Genomic DNA, 16,795 nt, shown 5'->3' with positions numbered 1-16,795 from the left:
CAAGTACCAGATTGATACAAAAGTATAATAGTGTGGGTGCTTGAAACTTCAAAATATTGGAAACATTGAGCAGTTTAATTAAGATCTCAGGTTGACAAACTTTCCTCGTCTTACTTGATACTTTGTTCTATCATCCAAAGATATGTTGCTAAACTGATCAACTCGCCTTAAATACAATGTACTAATTTTCTGTCATTATATTACAAAAATTATTGCCAGGTGAAAGAACATTTTATTGGCAGTATCCCTACGTTTGGTGTCAAATAGTTTTAGTTCAGGCACAGCAACATCAGTGTGGTGCTGCAAAAGCACAGCAGATCAGGCAGCATCCAAGGAGCAGGAGAATCAGTGTTTTGGGCGTAAGCTCTTCATCAGGAACTTTCCTGATGAAGAGTTTATGCCCGAAACGTCAATTCTCCTGCTGCTCCGCTGTTGCTGTGCTTTTCCAGCATCACACTCTCGACTCTGATCTCCAGCATCGACAGTCCTCACTTTCTCCAGAGCAGCTCAGTAAGGTTCACTTCGAATGGAAAACTTAAGTCTGAGTTTTCCTGTGCAATGACACCCACAGGATGTCCCAAAAATGTTTCCAGCCAAAAAACTACTTTTGAAATAAAAACAAAGCACTGAAGGGACTCAATGTCTGTGGAAAGAGAAACAAAGTTATTGTTTCAAGTCCAATATGATTCTTATTTGGAACTACTTATCTGAAGAATAATCACTGTTGTAGAAAATGCAACAGCCAGATTGTGCAGAACAAACTTTCACAAAAAAAAAAGCACTGAAGGTACTCAATGTCTGTGGAGAGAGAAACCTTACACAGAGGGTGGTAGGTGTCCGGAATGTTTTGTCAGCAGAGGCAGGCATGGTAGATTCTTTTAAGGTGCATTTGGACAGATGCATGAGTAGGTGGCGAGCAGAGGGATACAGACCCTTAGGAACTAGGCGATAGGTTTAGACAGTGGATTTGGATCAGCTCAGAGTTGGAGGGCCAAAGGGCCTGTTCCCGGGCTGTAAATTTTCTTTTGTTCTTCAAACACCAATAAGAATGTCAATAATAGGAACAGTGTGCATCATTCAGCTTTTTGAGCCTGTTACACCAGTCAATAAGATCATGACTAATCTGATGTGGCTTTCATTTCACATTCTTGCCTGTTTCCTCCATAATACCTGAATCCCTATGGATCAAACTCCACCGAGCTCAACTTTGAATAAATTCAATGACAGAACCTCCGTTAGTTGAAGCGTTTTTAAAAATAAAACAAGGAACAGCAGATGGTCTGGCAAAACTCAGTAGGTGTGGCAGTGTCTGGGAAGATATCAGAGTTAACATTTCGAGTCCAGTGACTCTTCAACAGACTGTTAATAGCTGTGAAAATCTGGTATATATGCTAGCTGAAGTTAGCGGGTGGAGGACATGAATGGATAGGTGGAGATAGAGCCCAGAGAGAGATGAAAGGGGTAGGTAAACAAGTAGTAATGGATCAGAGGTCATAACAGAAGAAACGCTGAATAAGACATAATAAGAGTTAAAAGTGAGAAAATGGGTTGACTGTGCTGACTACGACCCATATAATGTGATAATTGGCCTGGGAGTACCTGGGAATGGGTGGCTGCTAAAATGAATCATTTCATAATAAAACTAGAGATGGGGTGGATAAAAATATTGGAAGGATGGAATCAGGCTCTAAAGTTATTGAAATGGATGTTGAGTCCTAGAGGCCACAGGGTCCTCAAGTGGAAAATGAGATGTTTTTCTTCAAGCTTGTGCTGAGGCTCACTGGAGCACTGCAGAAGGTTTAATACCTGCTCATTTACCTCCTCCGTCCTCACTATCCAAGGCTCCAGACATACCAAGCAGCGATTCACCTGTACTTCACTCCATCTAGTCTACTGTATTCGCTGTTCATAATGTGGTCTCCTCTACACTGGGGAAACGAGTAACCGCTTTGCTGAACATCTACACTCTGTCCGCAAACATGATCCCAAGTTTCCATTTGCCTGCCACTTCAACACACCACTGTGTTCCTTGGCCAACATTCCTGTCGTAAACATGCTGCAGTGTTCCAGCAAGCATCAATGAAAGCTCAAAGAACGACAACTCAGTTTGTTTTTGGACACTTTGCAGCCTCTAGGACTCAATATGGAGTTCATAACTTTAGAGCCTGATTCTATTCTTTCATTTTTTTTTACCCTGTTATGACGTGGTTGCTTTAGCACAGTCACCCATTCCCATGAACTCCAAGCTTCTTTTATCAATTAGGGGTTGCATTCAGCTAGATCTTTTTCTCACTCATAGCTCTTGTTATCTTTATTAAGCTTTCCTTCTGTCCTGGCCCACTATCCAATATCTCCTTGTTTATGTACCCCTTTTATTCTCTCTCTGTATCTGTCGCTGGGTTCCATCTCCACCTATTCACGCCCTCAACCCCACCACTACCACTTTGCCAAGCATAAACACCCGTTTTTCCTAGCTAATAGGACTGAAGAGTCTGACGAACTCTGATGAAGAGTCAATGGACTTAAAACAGTAACTCCAAATGTTTGAATTTTCACCCTTGTTCCTTTATTTTCTACTTAAAACTAAGGAAGTCTGCATTGTGTAACTTTTAACCTTATTTTGTATGTTTAATGCTCTACTATTATTACTGCAATGTTTAACTTTTAACTTTGTTCTTTCTTTCTACCTTGTTTTTAAGATTCTGTACCTTGGTACTTGTACCTAAGATGGCATCTTGTGTCGCGATATTATACACTTCTCCCTGTACTCCCGTGCTTTTGTACTTGAGTATACATCAAATCAAATAAAATCAATCAACTTTCTTCCCTCATGTGCTGCCTGATCTGCTGAGTTTCTCCAGCAATTTCTGTTTTTGTGAGAGAATGTCAAACGTTAATGATCTGAGAGAAGGACGTCCTCCTCATCCACATCCTAAATGAGAGACCTGCTATTTTTAAATAGTGTTACCTAGTTGTAGATTACCAATGAGGGGAAAAAAAAACTCAGCATTTATCCTGTCAAGCTCCCTTAGAATTTTACATCTCTCAAGATTGCCTCTCATTCTTCTCAATTCAAAAGCTGAATCTGCTCAACATTTCCTTGTATAGCAATAGAAGAAACTACGAACTCTGTGGTAAGAAACCCACTACCTACATCCAGCGTCTAGCTATGAGGCATAAGTCAGGCGTGGGATTAAACGTTCTCCAATTACCTGGATCAATGCACCTCAAGTTGTTAAAAAGTGTGGTGCTGGAAAAGCTCAGCAGGCCAGGCAGCATCTGAGGAGCTTATGCCCGAAATGTCAATTCTCCTGCTCCTCGGATGCTGCCTGGCCTGCTGAGCTTTTCCAGCACTACACTTTTCAACTCTGGCCTCCAGCATCTGCAGTCCTCACTTTCTCCTCAATGCACCTCCAGCAACATTCAAGAAACTTGACACCATCCAGCACAAATAGGCTGCTTAGTTGGCACTCCATGTTCCACATGAAGCATTCCCTTCACCATGATGTATATTCGCAGTATTTTGTATTATCTACAAGATACCTTGCAGTGACTCATCAAGGCTCCACTGACAGTATCTTCCAAATCTGTGACCTTTACCACCTTGAACAACAGCAGCAGATGCATGGGAACACCACAACCTGCAAGTTCCTGTCCAAGTCACATACCATCCCAACTTGAACTGCAACACTATTCCTTTATTGTCAAAATACCAAAATCCTAGAATTCCTGAACAGACCGTGGATCTTCCTACACCCCCAAGGGCTGCAGCAGTTCAAGAAAGTTTCTCACCATCTTCTCCAGGGCAACTCAGGGTGAGCAATAAATGCTAAACTAGCCAGTGATGCTCACATTCACTTGAAACATTTTTTTAAAAAACCCTCCACACCTGGAATCAGCCTAATGAACCTACTCTGAACTCCATTCTTAAGTGAACAAAACTAGATGCAGTACTATAATGTGGTCTCACCAATGCCCTGTACAGTTGTAGCAAGACTTCCCTACAATTATACTCCATCTCTGCTTGCAATAATGACCAATACTCCATTTACTTTATAACTACTTACTGTGTCTGCATGCTGGTGTTTTGTGATTCGTGTGCAAGAGCACCTAGATCCCACTAAACTGTAGAAATCTGCAGTGTTTTTCCATTTAGACAATGTCCTATTTTTATTTTCTTCCTGTCAAAGTGAAAAACCTCATATTTTCATATCCTTCATTTGCCAAATGATTGTCCACTCATAACCTATACATAAGCATTTCAGACACTTGTATCCTTCTCACAAAACTATGTTTGTATTGTCCCCAAATATGGCCATAATACCATCAGTTCCTTCATCAAGTCATTACTATTGATTGTAAATAATTAAGAGCTGAAAATGTGTTGCTGGAACAGCGCAGCAGGTCAGGCAGCATCCAGGGAACAGGAGAATCAACGTTTCGGGCATAAGCCCTTCTTGGGGCTTATGCCCGAAACGTCGATTCTCCTGTTCCCTGGATGCTGCCTGACCTGCTGCGCTGTTCCAGCAACACATTTTCAGCTCTGATCTCCAGCATCTGCAGACCTCACTTTCTCCTGTAAATAATTAAGCCCTGATCCCTGCAGCACTTCACTAATTACAGTTTTCTAATCTAAAATTGAAAACTATTTACCCTGATTTTATTTTCTGTCAGTTAACCAATTCCTTATCCTTGCTGATATGTCCCCCAATATCAAATGTGCTTATCTCGCATAATGAACTAATATGACAATGATCAGAAAATCTGTTTTTTTTATGTTGATTGATTGATAAATGTTCACTGATAAATATTGTTGGTGGCACCAGAAATAATCACTTATTCTTAAAAATAGTGGCTTGAGATCTTCTAAATGTACCTGAGGCAGAGGGTTCTCTGTTTAAATCTCATTGGACTCCAACAGTGCAGCACCATCTCAGTTTGAATCTTTAAGACAGGATTGATTTTTGTACTCAAATTCTAGAGTGAAACCATGAAGCTACAATTTGCTGAGAGGTGAAACTGCGACTAACTGAACCACAATTGACATTCATCAGAGTATAAATTATTCTCATCTGAATATATGTAAGTGGTTTCATGCTATGAATCAGAGATGAATGGGAATTATTTGATTCCATCAGACTTTCTATGATACTAATTCTACATGGAAACCTTTTGGAACATGTACTGTATAGGCAGATTATATTTCCTGAGTTATAAAGGAAAACAAAATAAAGTTGGTGTTTGTTCAATGCAGAATATACTGTCTGCTTCAGTAAGGGCTTTTCTGAAATGATTTCAGCTTATGAAGGAAATAACTTGCAATAATATAGCATTTTTATGTTCATAACATGCACCAATGTACTTGGCAACCAATAAGTTGTACAAAGAACAGTTGTTACAATGTTGGCAACTGTTAGACTAGTCCTCTCCCCAGTAACAAAATTACCTTTTCAGCTGGTGTGAAAGAATTTAAATACTGTACACAAAATGAAGTTGCTCTGTATTATATGTTGTCATGAGACAGTTGAAACTCAAGCATGATGCATTGGTATTTCTACTTAGAGACAAAAAAACTGCAGATGCTGGAATCCAAAGTAGACAAGCAGGAAGCTGGAAGAACATAGCAAGCCAGGCAGCATCAGAAGGTGGAGAAGTCAACGTTTCAGTATAACCCTTCTTCAGGAATGCAGAATGAAGAAGGGTTATACTGTACCTGAAATGTCAACTTCTCCACCTCCTGATGCTGCCTGGCTTGCTGTGTTCTTCCAGCCTCCTGCTTATCTACTGTGGTATTTTTACTGACAGCTTTTGGTTTTTTAAAGACCTTATTGTATCTTGTATAAGATCAAGACAAAGTAAAAAAAAGTAATTAAAAAAAAGAGAACTCCAAAGATTGGAAGTAGAAGCTTTTAAGTCAATCCAGTGCCTTATTCTTTTCAGAGTATCTATTGTCCAGGACACAAATCTGAATGAGGGTCAGCATGATTAGATATTTAATTATTTCTTCAAGAGAGGTAACCAGATCTGAATTGAGTTGCCAAGTCCACTCAGCAAAATTTAATAATGCAGTGATATTAAATCAAAATATTGTCTCTATTGCAAGTAATAGTTACCCATTCAGAAAGGTGACTTGTAAGATAGGATGCTGCAACATAGTTTATTTCTGCAGTATATCCAGAGTCCAGGATTTTAGCGTGTGCTAATTAGACCCTCTCAGTGCCTCAAATGTATATAAATAGCATCTTGTATAAGTAAGGAATGCCTTGGGTTTGGTCTGTAGGATAACATTAAACTCCAGTGTTTGTTTGTTTCTGTATCTGCAAAGGCTGTACAGAACCAAACTGCTCTATTGACTCTGAGTAGAGAGTGTGTTGCTGGGAAAGCACAGCAGGTCAGGCAGCATTCGAGGAACAGGAAAATCGACATTTCAGGCATAAGCCCTTCATCAAGAAAGGCCTGATGAAGGGCTTAAGCCCGAAATGTGAATTCTCCTGCTCCTGATATGCTGCCTCTCCTGCTGTGCTTTCCCAGCAACACACTCTCAACTCTGATCTCCAGCATCTGCAGTCCTTACTTTCTCCTGCTCTAGTGACTCTGTATGTATATCAAGATTTTTTTGTGAATAAGGTATATTTTTGAAATTAAAAAAGTTAGTTTGTTATACTTAACAATTCTCAGGAGTATTCTGAGTAGGACAGGTGGTAAGGATAGACACCCTGTGAACATTCCATTCTGCAGAACTTTGCGCAATTTTTATAGTTCAGGTTTCAGGCATTCCTTTACTGTCACTTGGTTAAAAACCTGGAACTCCCAATACCTGCCTTGACATCAAAGCAATAGTTGATCAAGTCTGGACCATTACCCCTGACAAAAACTGGCCAATGGGAAAATAAAAAGGGGCTTCTTTGTTTGATTTTTGTTTGGATGATAATGACCCAATTCTTAAGAATATTAATTAAAAGAAAACAAACTACATCAATGAAAATATCAATGAAGATTCATTGGATGCTGGTCATCATAATATAATATATCACTGTTGGAGTTCCTCTGGATAACATCTTCAGCTTGACCATTATTTGGATCTCAATAATCTTTCTTCATCATAATAACCTCAAATCTGGTTCATTAATTGCTCCACAGTGTCTATCTCCTGATAATGAAGCTTAATTCAGAGTCACAGCTACATAAAAATAATGTCATTTATTGTATCTGTTGCTTTCGATGCGGTCTCCTTTACATTGGGGAGACTGGAGGCCTTCTCGCAGAGCACTTTAAGGAACATCTCCGGGACACCCGCACCAATCAACCTCACCGACCCGTGGCAGAACATTTCAACTCTCTCTCCCACTCTGCCAAGGACATGCAGGTCCTGGGCTTCCTCCATTGCCACTCCCTCACCATCCGATGCCTGGAGGAAGAACACCTCATCTTCCGCCTTGGAACACTTCAATCCCAGGGCATCAATGTGAACTTCACCAGTTTCCTCATTTCCCCTCCCTTCACCTTACCCCAAATCCAAACCCAGCTCCATCCTTATGACCTGTTCTACCTACCAATCTTCCTTCCCCCCTATCCACTCCACCCTCCTCTCCGACCTATCATCTTTATCCCCACTTCCATCTACCTATTGCACTCTTAGCTAACTTCTCCCCAGCAGCACTCCCCCATTTATCTCTATTCCTGGGGCTCCAAGCCTCATTCCTGTGGAAGGGCTCCAGCCAGAAACATCGATTTTCCTGCTCCTTGGATGCTGCCTAACCTGCTGTGCTTTTCCAGCACCACTCTAATCTTGACTACATAAAAATATCCCTACCCTCTATTCTAAATTTCTTATATTTAATCTTGTTTCTATGAGCCTTACCCCGGCCCATTAACTAATGGAACATAATTTCTTTTATCTGTCTCATCCTTTCAGAATTTTAGAATCTTCTACCGGAGTATCATCAAAGGATGTGTGCACATGGAGAAATTTATTGCATGCAGTTGTGATAGGTAGCCAGTTTTATTGTTTAGTGCTTTTAAAGTTCTGAACTTTTAAAATTTGCGTCATTTTGATTTTAAGTGCGGGTGTTGAATAAAGAAGAAATTTGGTGAATATTTGGTCTGCATTGTGGCACTGGCTGATTTGTAAGTTATAGTTTGGAAAAGATGTAAAGCACCCTTTTTAAAGTTTCTGCTCGTAATTAGTTCCTCATACTCCATCAATCAGGTTATTCAATTTGATTCTATCACAATCCTTTTGTCCTGTCTACTCACAACAGGCGACAACTGTGACAAATCTAAGGCCATATTTTCCAAGTTTGAAAGGTGCATGCGAGACCTGGACTGTGATTATATAAAAAATGCTGCGTGATAAGAAGGGAGAGAATGGTAAACTATGCAATATGAAACTCTTCATTAATTCCCATTTTACAGAGGAGAATTCTAGTTATGTAGTCCTATCGTGATCAATTTGGCAACGCGTGCTGTAGAATATATCAATCTAGCAGGAGGTGAGATATGTTAAATTTCTCCACTCATTCGCGTTTAGGAAAAGCCTTCCCCATTACATACACTGCATTTGGCAATATTGGTTGATCAGAGTGAATACAGCTAAAATATCATGATTTCACAAAAGCTGGAAATTTCTGAAACTTCAGCATCAAAGGCCTTTTACCCTTTCGTTGTCTGTTCTTTGTCATCCCCAAAATTCTTCAATATCTCTCTCAGGGAATGACTCACATCAAGCAGTTCTAAATGTATTCTGTATCAATGTGTGTTTCATGTCACGCATTCGTCTTGACTTTATATAATTGCGTAATTCATTTTATACATGCGTATACATTAGCTTATTTTCTGCAAAATAAATCATGGAGAGAGAAAACAAATTGGCCCGTACGGGGATCGAACCCGCGACCTTGGCGTTATTAGCACCACGCTCTAACCAACTGAGCTAACCGGCCAGCTACATACAGGCAGCACATCTGATGGCCTTTAAAGGTGGTTTACGTTTTTTAAGGTCTCAGTACCTTGGAAATTACTCAACTAAAGAGCCATTGGAATTTCGAAATAAAATATTAATCCGTTTTTTAAATGAAAATGTATAGACTTACTCCATCTGCTGGTAATTGTGTGCATTTTTATGCAGCATTCAACAGATATTTTCCCAGGATTTGCACACTCCACTCTTTAACAGGTTTGTTTTGGAAAGTGCAAATTCTGCTGAACATTACTATTCTATAATTGTTTAAAACCTGTTTAATATTTTCACTGTTTGCGATTTCAGTACAGTTCATGGAACCCATTTACATTTTTGTTACTTTAATACAGAATTCTAAACTTCCCTGAGATGGCTTTAAACTCCCAGTATTTAGCAGGGGCCCAGGCCTTCTCTGTTGGAGTGCAGTTGGGGAGATGGAGAGACCCTGGATAGGGACAATGGAGAAATGATGATGGAATGTGCGAGCTTGTGGAATGAATGCACTGGAGTGTGCACTATGAGAACCTGTTATTATTTTAGCAAGTTTGAAGGATAGTTAATACTGTTAAGTGCGATGGACACACACCTTTTAAAATTTTGGTAAAGTAGCTTGATTTCAAGCAAAGATTTTAGAAATACTCTCCAATGTGCTCACTAAACGTTAACAACCTCAGTAAAATTTGAACACCATTTTAGTAAAAGTGCAGCAAGCTCTTCTGCAAACTTAAACAGCAAACCCACTGTCATAGAATCGTATAAAATCCTGATGGGTCTAGACAGACTATATACCGAGAGAAACTGAGCACTGCAGATGCTGGACATTAGAGCCGAGAGTGTGGTGCTGGAAAAGCACAGCAGGTCAGGCAGCATCCGAGGAGCAGAAGAGTCGATGTTTCGAACATAATCTCTTCATCAGGAATGAGGGGTTGGCCCAAAGGAACTGAGAGATAAATGGGAGGGGGATAGGGCTGGGGGAAGGTAGCTGGGAATGTGATAGACAAAGTTGGGGGTGAAGGTGATAGGTCGGAGAGGAGGGTGGAGTGGATAGGTGGGAAGAAAGATGGACAGCTAGAACATGTCAAGAGGATGCTACGTTGCTACGTTGGAAGTTTCGATCTGGGATAAGGTGGGGGAGGGGAAGTGAGGAAACTGGTGAAATCCACATTGATCCTGTGTGGTTGGAGGGTCCCAAGGCGGAAGATGAGGCGTTCTTGCTCCAGGCATCGGGTGGTAAGGATTTGGCAGTGGAGGAGGCCCAGGAACTGCATGTCCTTGGGCGGAGTGAGAGGGAGAGGTAAAGTGTCCCTTAGGTTGGGGAAGTCCAGTCACAGTCTAATAACGGGTGAGCCATTCATGACTGAGGTGAGGACATATGGAATTCTCTCCCATAAAAAGCTGTTGGGACCAGTTCATTAGATATGTCTTCTGGGCAACTAGGGATGGGTAATAAATGCTGGCCCAGCCGGTGATGCCCACATCCAATGAAAGAATTTAAAAATAAGATATATTCAAGAGGGAACTGGATGTTACTCTTGCAGCTAAAGGAGTCTTGTTAAATGGGGGGAAAGTGGGACTGAAATTGCATGATCAGCCATGATCATATTGAATGGAGGTGCAGGCTCGAAGGGCCGAATGGCCTACTACTGCATCTATTTTCTATGATTTTACATCAGGTAAACCAAGAGACAATCTCTTAAAAATCAGCAGATTTGATATTAGAATTATGAATTTCCAAACAGATGGCAATATAAATTGATAATTGATTTATAAACTTCATTATATCTATATACGTCTTTAACATAAGAAAATATTCCAAGGCACTTTAGAGGAGAATAAAAGATAAAGTAAAACATAGATTCAACTCAAAAGATAATTAGGGCAGATGGCTAAATGTTTGGCCACAGAATTTTAATTGCTCAGTTCATGTCCAACAGATCAGAGCTGTATAATACGATATTATCATATCTGAAAATGCTTTACAAAAATACCTTTTTAAAATCTATCTGTTATCGCTACGCATGTAAAAGATATGTCCACTGACCTATCTCTCAGTACAGTCACTAATTGGCTGACAAGACGAAGAGAGAAAAGCCTCTAGACAGTCACTTAAGGTTACTACTTGGTGAAGCTGGAAGTGTGAGTGTGTGATGTGTGACATGAATTAAAGAGAAGTGTTCCTTTCAGTAATTTAATATATATAGTCTACAGAAACAATGTTCAGTTTTCATTCACTTGTTACAACAATGATCTTAAATCATAAAATGTGAAATCTTGTGCAATCCTTTTCAGCTAATACCTGAACACAGTTACTGACTGAACAATCCAAATTTATTTTTAAAATATTATTGGTCTCCACAGACATCGTAAACATTCTCTCTGATTTGGCTAGAGACTCATTAATATTGGTTTAAAAGTATAATCCTCAAAATTCCATCTGTTTTAAATTTGCTTGAATTTAGTCTTTGTGTTCCATCAGAAATTTTTCTTCTTTCTCTTTGGCAGTCTCTCACGGTCAATGAAGAATTGATTCCACTCTGAGTGGGATAGGTTCTGTTGTTATGGCTGAATAGTCCAATCCAGGAGCTGCAGACTCTTCCATATGCTGTTCCTGCCAGAGAGTTTGCAAGATTTTTCAAAGACAGCACTGATGATAACTCTCCAAGGATTTGAGGTATTTGCTGTAAATGGCCCATGTTCCAGATGAGTACGGCAGCTCTTCACACCATGAGCTTGGTGTTGGGTTTGAGGATTCGGATTTCAAACACCCTGCTCCTCAGGCATCCAAAGGCTGCACCGGCACACTGATGTCGAGGTTGGATTTTATCAGCAATGCCTGCTCACACCAAGTGGAAGCTACCAAGAAATGATCCCCGTTATCCAGCAGGTAAAAACAATGACTGCAGATGCTGGAAACCAGGTTCTGGATTAGTGGCGCTGGAAGAACACAGCAGTTCAGGCAGCATCCGAGGAGCAGTAAAATCGATGTTTTGGGCAAAAGCCCTTCATCAGGACTACAGGCAGAGAGCCTGAAAGGTGGATAGATAAGTGAGAGGAGGGTGGGGGTGGGGAGAAAGTAGCATACAGTACAATAGGTGAGTGGGGGAGGGGATGAAGGTGTGGGGGAGGGTGGAGTGGATAGGTGGAAAAGAAGATAGGCAGGTAGGACAAGTCATGGGGACAGTGCTGAGCTGGAAGTTGGGAACTGCGGTGAGGTGGGGGAAGGGGAAATGAGGAAACTGTTGAAGTCCACATTGATGCCCTGGGGTTGAAGTGTTCCGAGGTGGAAGATGAGGCGTTCTTCCTCCCACGTGGTTAAGGATGCCCTCAACGCATCTCGTCCACATCCCGCACCTCCGCCCTCAGACCCCGCCCCTCCAACCGTAATAAGGACAGAACGCCCCTGGTGCTCACCTTCCACCCTCCCAACCTTCGCATAAACCAAATCATCCGCCGACATTTCTGCCACCTCCAAACAGACCCCACCACCAGGGATATATTTCCCTCCCCACCTCTTTCCAACCTTCCACAAAGACCGTTCCCTCCGTGACTACCTGGTCAGGTCCACGCCCCCCTTCAACCCACCCTCCCACCCTGGCACCTTCACCTGCCACCGCAGGAATTGCAAAACCTGCACCCACACCTCCTCCCTCACCTCCATCCAAGGCCCTAAAGGAGCCTTCCACATCCACCAAAGTTTTACCTGCACATCCACTAATATCATTTATTGTATCCGTTGCTCCCGATGCGGTCTCCTCGACATTGGGGAGATTGGACGCCTCGTAGCAGAGCGCTTTAGGGAACGTCTCTGGGGACACCCGCACCAATCAACCCCACCGCCCTGTGGCCTAACATTTCAACTCCCCCTCCCACTCTGCCGAAGACATGGAGGTCCTGGGCCTCCTTCACCGCCGCTCCCTCACCACCAGACGCCTGGAGGAAGAACGCCTCATCAATGTTTCAATGATGATTTGTAGTTCAGCCTCTGAGTGTGTGCATACACAAGCATTGGCTGTGTACTGTAGCTTGATGACAGAAAGTTTGATCTCGGTTCTGGCTTCTGCAGATGTTAAACTTTGAACAGTTTCCTGCTCATCCTATACGTTAGTACCACTCTGGCAGGGAACTTCATGGAGATGGTGTGAAGTTTGGCAGTGAGAAAGATAGCGAAGAGTGTTGGTGTAGTGAAGCATCCCTGCTTGACTCTAGTTTGCACTCATATTGGGTCTGCGGTAGTTTGGTTTGTGAGGATCACAGCTTACGTGTCTTAGTGAAGCAGCAGAGAATTGTGATGAATTTCTGTGAGCAGCTGAATCTGAGGAGGATATTCCACAATCCCTCCCAAATATTTACCTGATGTTGACAACTTTGCAGACAGAGTACAGTATTGGCTTTGTCTGCCTCTCACCTTTAACTATAAGCAGTCTTGAGGCCAGACAATTAACTTTGGACAGAAAAGCAGATAATCCAGAGGCATCAGGGGAATTTATTAAGCAGCAGAAGTTATATATAACAAAAGAAGGCAGTCAATATCCCAGTGTTTAAATGGATTTTGCTTCCTATTGCTCTTGCGGCCTGAATGGCTCATGCCCCTTTTCTCTCCCTATCTTCTTGAAATCTGTGTGCTGAGACAGAACCCCTCTGGTCCTCCCTTCCACCCCACCAACCTCTGTACGCATCGCATCATCCTCTGCCATTTCCGCTTCCGACAAACAAACCCCACCACCAGAGGTATATTTCCCTCCCCACCGCTATCCACTTTCTGTAAGACCATTCCCTTCACGACTCCCTTGTCAGGTCCATGCCCCACCACCGCCCCCCCCCCCCCCCCACCTTTCCCTGCCACCGCAGGAATTGCAAAACCTGCAGGTCCTGGACCCCCTCCATCACCACACCCTAACCACCCGACGCCAGAAGGAAGAACGCCTCATCTTCTGCCTTGGGACCCTCCAACCACAAGGCACTTCAGCAATTTCCTCAATTCCCCTCCCCCCACTTTATCCGAGTTTCAACCTTCCAACTCGGCACCACCCTCATGACCTGCCCCACCTGTCCATCTTCCTTCCTACCTATACGCTCCATCCTCCTCTCTGACCTATCACCATTATCCCCACCTCCATCCACCTATTGCATTCTCAGCTAACTTCCTACCCGACCAACTCCCCTCCCATTTATCTCTCAGTCCCTTCGTCTCACAAGCCTCATTCCTGATGAAGGGCTCTTACCTGAAATGTCGATTCTCCTGCTCCTTGGCTGCTGCCTGACCTGTTGTGCTTTTCCAATACCACACTCTCAATTCTGATCTCCAGCATCTGCAGTCCTCACTTTCACCTAATATCATTAACCTTTTCCTGTGTAACCATTTGTCAAACATAATAATCCTTACGCTCGTTTTGCTATAGTTCCAAAGTCCATTTAGTTAAACATTTCAAAGCAAATCCTTTGATCACAAACACTAATAGTTTGGACATTTGTCCTTTCATGTTTCTTGCTATTTAGAATTCCGATTGCAGTGTATCTTCTATTTGGCATAAGTCATAGAGGGCAAATGTCCGAAGCACCCCTTTATAATTCACTCTTCATCTGCCAGGAATACACACAAAATACACTAAATATGAAAAGTACAGAAAGTGTAAAGACATTCACTCTCCTACATGAACAGAAGCATAAGTCAACCGACTTTGTAAATAATGAAACAGTTGAGATTGTGAATTCTATTGTAGATAATGAATCTCTTCGCCCCCATAATATCTGTGCACCATCTGCAGGTGTTAGAATACCTTCCAATTGCCTGATTGAGCATTGCTCCAACAACATTTAAGAAATCTGATGCCATGTAATTTAAGATAGTATTTATTTAATATGTTTGTAGAGTCATAGAGTCATAGAGATGTACAGCATGGAAACAGACCTTCAGTCCAACCCGTCCATGCCGACCAGATATCCCAACCCAATCTAGTCCCACCTGCCAGCACCCGGCCCATATCCCTCCAAACCCTTCCTATTCATGTATCTATCCAAATGCCTCTTAAATGTTGCAATTGTACCAGCCTCCACCACTTCCTCGGCAGCTCATTCCATACACGTACCATCCTCTGTGTGAAAAAGTTGCCCCTTAGGTCTCTTTTATATCTTTCCCCTCTCACCCTAAACCTATGCCCTCTAGTTCTGGACTCCCCCATTCTAGGGAAAATACTTTGTCTATTTATCCTATCCATACCCCTCATAATTTTGTAAACCTCTATAAGGTCACCCCTCAGCCTCTGACACTCCAGGGAAAACAGCCCCAGCCTGTTCAGCCTCTCCCTGCAGCTCAGATCCTGCAACCCTGGTAACATCCTTGTAAATCTTTTATGAACCCTTTCAAGTTTCACAACATCTTTCCGATAGGAAGGAGACCAGAATTGCACGCAATATTCCAACAGTGGCCTAACTCCGTAGGACCTTACCATTAAGTGTATAAGTCCTGCTAAGATTTGCTTTCCCAAAATGCAGCACTTCACATTTATCTGAATTAAATTCCATCTGCTACTTTTCAGCCCATTCGCCCATCTGGCCCATCTGGTCCAGATCCTGTTGTAATCTGATGTGACCCTCTTCGCTGTCCACTACACCTCCAATTTTGGTGTCATCTACAAACTTACTAACTGTACCTCTTATGCTCGCATCCAAACCATTTATGTAAATGACAAAAAATAGAGGGCCCAGCACCGATCCATGTGGCACTCCACTGGTCACAGGCCTCCAATCTGAAAAACAACCCTCCACCACCATCCTCTGTCTTCTACCTTTGAGCCAGTTCTGTATCCAAATGACTAGTTCTCCCTGTATTCCATGAGATCTAACCTTGCTAATCTCCCATGGGGAACCTTATCGAACGCCTTACTGAAGTCCATATAGATCACATCTACTGTTTGTAGTTTAGTTTTAGTTAGGTAGATAGGTTTGTTTTGGTAGAATAGTGGGTTGTTTAGTAACAATGGTGTCACGTTATGGCCTTGTTCTTTGTACTTGTTTTCTGCTTTGATGGATCTTTTTATACATAAATCTTTTGTAAAAGATTTTTAAAAAGCTTTTCAGTTAAATTTTAAATAAAGAAATCTGATGCCATTCAAGTCAAAAGGTCCTGCATGATCCCCATATACCCCCTTCTTTCACAACAGGCGCACGGTAGCAACATGGTGTACCACCTCTCGGGTACATGATAGCAAACTCCCACAACTCTGTTAACTCTACGTGTCAAACATCTGACCTCTACCGCCAAGGGACAAGGGCAACAGATGCATGGAGATACCATCATTGGTAGCTGCCTTCACTGGAACCCCACTCACCCAATACCCCATCACCAATTTACTGTGGCAGCAATGTACACATTTCCAAGATGAACTGCAGTGGCTCAAGAAGGTGGCTCCCTATCACCCTCTCGGGTGCAGTTAGAGATTTGCTATGATACCCCCATATCCCATAAATGAACAAAAATGGGGCAAATATATGCATGAAAAAAGTCATGACATCACTGAATGCCAGTCATGTGAGAGCAAACCCTTATGTAATTTTTAAAGAAAAATAAAGGTAACAAAACTACTTCTTTAATTCTTTCTTGGCATATGGAGTCAATGGCTAGTCCAGTATTTACTCCCCAACTATAATTATCCTTGCAGTGAACACTGTCTACATAGAGTAGGGACACACTTTTTCTTTTTGTTATTTTGCAGGATTTTGATCCAGTAACAGTGAACACACAGCAATATATAATCATAGAGACATACAGCATTGAAACAGAGCCTTCAGTTCAACTCGTCCAGGCCAACCAGATATCCTAAATTATTCTAGTCCAAT

The 16,795-nt window shown here is 42.0% G+C and overlaps 1 non-coding gene across 1 annotated transcript; it reads right to left on the bottom strand.

The window, feature by feature from the left end:
• Positions 1-8,868: 8,868 nt before the first annotated feature.
• On the bottom strand, positions 8,869-8,942 carry trnai-aau (transfer RNA isoleucine (anticodon AAU)). The gene has a single exon. It is a non-coding gene; the product is annotated as a tRNA-Ile (tRNA).
• Between the last annotated feature and the right edge of the window lie 7,853 nt (positions 8,943-16,795).

The sequence above is a fragment of the Chiloscyllium plagiosum genome, unplaced genomic scaffold, assembly GCF_037043375.1.
Source record: "Chiloscyllium plagiosum isolate Xiang-an unplaced genomic scaffold, Cpla_swu_hap1 HiC_scaffold_5, whole genome shotgun sequence".
Taxonomy (NCBI): Eukaryota; Metazoa; Chordata; class Chondrichthyes; order Orectolobiformes; family Hemiscylliidae; genus Chiloscyllium; species Chiloscyllium plagiosum.
The sequence above is the reverse complement of the archived record's forward strand: the minus strand, read 5'-3'. Positions and strand labels throughout refer to the sequence as shown.